We start from the raw sequence: 4,503 nt of genomic DNA, 5'->3' as shown, positions 1-4,503 counted from the left end.
TTTATTACATGATGATCATCATTAAACACCTGCCAATGATCAGAGTTGTCAGGAACGCTTGGCCTAAAAACTAACTCAACAACATAAGTTGATCCTAAAAAATCTTTGTGAGGAACCAAAGATGTTGCTGATACTGCTAATGAGTCAGCCCTATCATTGAATTCACGGGAAACCACAAATATATCAAAAGCATCAAATGTTTCTATTAAATTCCAGACAAGGTTGCGATAATGTCACAGCTTTTCACTCCTTGTTTGATATATGTTCCCGATCTGACAGACAATTAACTCGGCATCTCCTTGAGCATGCAAGTTCTTGATTCCCTTTTGTTGAGCGACATTCATTCCCAGAAGGAGAGACTCATACTCAGCAGTGATGTTTGTGTTATCGAACTGCAATTTGAAGGAGAAAGGGAAAAGATTACCCTTAGGAGAAATCAAAATGATACCAGCTCCTGATCTAGTGGAAGAACAGCTGCCATCAAACTCCAGCATCCAAACATCATCTAGACTACCAATGCTGATGGTATCAAAATTGAGAATTTCTTGTTGTGAAGTTGAAGATCCTTATGATTCAATAACACTACTTTCACACTTACTTTCACAATCAGCTGGGAAATAATTGAGTCAAGTATCAACTTCAATCTTAGGAGTCATCTTTAGACCATCATCAGCATGCATGAAATAATTACCCATGCCTGATGATTCAAAAGAATCTGGGCCCGCTGATTGTCAGACTTGACAACGGTATATTTTGATTCCTTTTCTAGAAGTAGCCTTTGAACAATTCCTTTAACAGGGATACGAGCCTCAATCATATCCATGTTTAACTTACCCCCAACATCTCTACAGAATTTTCTTCCCAACGGTATCCCATAGGAAGCCGGTACATCAGCTACCAAGACTGTCATCTTAATTTTCTTTTCTGGGAATGAAGCAAAAGCAAACTGTGCATCCTTGATTTGACCAATCAAGGGAACTTGTTTATTATCCATGGAGAAACACCTTCCAAATGTTTTGGTCAAAGTCAAACCAAGAGCATTGGCAACTTTTGACGGTATAACATTATCAGATGCCCCAGAATCAATTACACAGTTACTAAGCTTATAACCATTAATTAACAAAGAGATGTAAAATGGTTCTATCTTCTCAATAGGAGAAGGGGAAGTTACTAGGTTGTTTTGGAGTGAGTTTGAATTTGGAAGATTACTAGGGGTAGAATCTTTTTCTTTAACAAATTTGACCAAATGGTCAAATTGATCTGGGTTAGATCTCAAAAATTCAACTTTAGACATTTGTATTTTGGTTTTCTTTGCATGATCTAAAATATCAAATGACTGAAAGGAATTCATCACCAAAGATGGATTTAGATTCTCATTTTGAGAATTTAAAATATTTGGTACACTAGTCTTCGGCGCATGTGCAGAAGAATTGATAGGTACAAAAAAATTGACAGCGGTCAAAGAATCACTTACATTTTTATCCTTCGCGACATCCATTGAGATAGTGTTGTCCTTCGCAGGATTTGGTATAGGAGTCCCATGCTTTGCAATAGAAATTGGCAAACGTTGAGAGTCCTTTACTTGAGTGGAATCATCACCCTTTGTAATGACAGGTGGTTGAGCTGCCTGTGCTTGAGAATGGGTGAATACTACAAAGATGTCTACATCACATGTATCTGGCGTATCATCTTCTCGATATTGCATAAACCTGATATTAGAGTCACCAGCTAAATTTGCATCACCTTCTTGATGCGAATTAGCATCTTCTTCACCAAAAGGAGGAAGATCGTTTTGTTCAGCTTCATATTATCCAGTAGCTGAACTTTGGGGTGGTGCTTCCAATGCAAGCCTCTCTGGAGTAGGAGGTAATTTATTCTGATTACGCATAGCATAATTGGAAGCATTATTTGGGTAAGTCCTTCATGGAACATCTTGATTAGAAGTATTTCCTTGTGAGGAAATCTCCTTCTTAAGTGCCAGCAACTCATTTGCTAGCTTTTGTATCATAGGATCAGCAAAACTAGTTGAAGAAAGAGATGCATCGGCAACTTGATTACTCCTAACCTTGTTAGGATCTCTCCTTATCTTGCCAGCAAGGATAAGATCATCTTCAACTGATATGGCCATTTGTTGAGCTACAGCCAAATCTGTAGGATTGTTCCTTCGCAAAAGGAAACTCACCTCTGGCAATTCAGAGTTGATGAAAAAGCATTTCAAGTTTCCAGCAGTAGGTCTTGAAGCAACTGGAATACGATTATGAAACTTGTTGAACTTGGCTACAAACTCACGCATGGGTTCCTAAGGCTCTTTCTTCAACTGAGTTAATTGTGCTAATAAAGCATGATCATCTTCAACAGACTTGAATCTCACCTCAAACAACGTTCTAAGAGATGCCCAATTTGTGATGCAAGCATTGGGTAGATGATAGAACCAATCGACAATGGCTCCATGCAAAGTTTCAATGAATAATCTTACTGAAACATCTTCGTGTTCAACACCAAGAACTCCACAAGCGATGTAGAAGGCAGCAATGTGTTCGTCTGGGTGTTGAGCACCATCCCCAAAAAATTTGGATAAATTTTTCCATGTACCTTTGGGTAATTCATGCAAGGTGCGGTCAAGTTCAGAGGACCAAAAGAAGTACCCCAAGGGCCAATAGCAACCATCCTTAATGGATTATAAGGTGGTATTACAAAATGATTTACAAGTGAAACAACTGCAACTTGCAAACTAGACGCCTCACTTGGTACGGGAGATCGCCATGCAGATGGAGGAAAACTTCGCATCCGTTGCAAAGGAGAAAATGTCCATGGAGGTGTCACAAAGGGAAAATTGAATTGTTGCAATACTACAAAGGTAGGATCAACAATTCCTGCTAGTCATTGCCCACGAGTGTAATGTTGATCAGCTAGATTATGATTTGAAGAAAAACAACAATATTGAAATTACAATGAAAGCACACTACAACCCAAGAGACAAACCAGTTGCACATTGTTCCCCAGCAGAGTCGCCAAAAAATTGTTGGGTGAATATTTTGTCACCAGCGTACTAATAACAAAACATAAAATTCACACAACGCTATGCTAAGAAATTAATCTCACCTCTCATCAAGGGGAGGTTCCCTATGAAATTTCTCCTCTAATTAATAAGAAATTAAATTGGTGGGTTGGCGTTTGGCATATAACTCTCTTTTTTTAGAGTTTATGTATTCTCCCTTCACCTACTTACAATTTCTCTACCTCTTCAGATATTCAAAGAAAAGAACTATTAATCTAACAAACTACACAAAGAGTTACTTTTAAGCAACACAAAGTCTCCTTTACGCTAACACTAATTCACACTGATCGTTACAAATTAAACAATTAGAAACTTAGCTTAAAGCTCAAAGTCTTGAAGTGTAGATTTCTAATCCATTAAACTACAAATAACCGCAACAATACAAAGCTTACTACAAGTTATTTAATTTATCAATAGATTTCTCAAGTATGCTAAGAGCACAAAGTCTATTGGCAAGATTTGAGAGCTCTCTAACCACGTAGCAATATCTTAAAGATCAAAGAAGTAAAGGTAATATGTATTCAATGAACATAGGAACATTAAATAATATAAACAACTTTCTTGATACAACACAAAGTTTACAATCAACAAAACTGTTTTCTTTATTTGTTTGATTGAATTTTCACCACAAAAGCTCAAAGTCTTAATTGGGATAAAAATCTAGCAGAGTTTTGCTAAGCATGAAAAAGATAAAAAATATTTACAAAAAGGTCCTCCTTATGTAGGAAAAGAAGTTGAGAAAAAGGTGGGCACAGTTGACTTATTCAACCTCATAGTCAGTTTACTACAACTACTACATAAAGAAAACGTGCAACTATATAAAAATTTACAACATATATTGGTGCAGCTACATGAAGAAAGAGTGCCAAAAGAGGGTACTTCATTCTTGATTCTCTTCTTCATTGGATTTTTGGAAAACTTTGAATTTAGCAAGGATGGCTTTGACCTCTGCTTTGTTCAGCATCAAGGTAGAACTTGTGATGATCTGGATGTGGGACATGGCATCTTGAATCTTCACCTGTTTCTTTTTAATATCCTTCAACATGGATGCGAGGACTTCAAAGCTGACCTGAATTTCTAATAGTTTATCAAAGATATCAAGCGAGAAATCTTGTCCCGTGCATTGGTCCATCAAGGAAAGGAATATCTATGTGATGACTTCAGCAGTGATGAGATTTTGATCGCTATCATATAAATAGCAAGGGAGATCACCAACTTTAGAAAAAATAAGGTCAACCTCGTCATCACCTTCTTTCTTCTCTCAGTCCAGCTCTGCAATCATTAACTTCATTGTGTCTTGTTTATGAGACAATAATGAAAAGATCTGAAAGTACTTCTCCCTTGTGGGAATTACCTTGTTCTCAACCATGACATCTATCCTGAAAACCTCCATTTTTCTCCACAAGGTAGTGATTTTCAAAACTTCCTCAATTTCCTGTGATAAA

This window comes from Cryptomeria japonica, chromosome 4 (genome assembly GCF_030272615.1).
Source record: "Cryptomeria japonica chromosome 4, Sugi_1.0, whole genome shotgun sequence".
NCBI classification, from domain to species: domain Eukaryota; kingdom Viridiplantae; phylum Streptophyta; class Pinopsida; order Cupressales; family Cupressaceae; genus Cryptomeria; species Cryptomeria japonica.
This window is presented reverse-complemented; position numbering follows the sequence as displayed.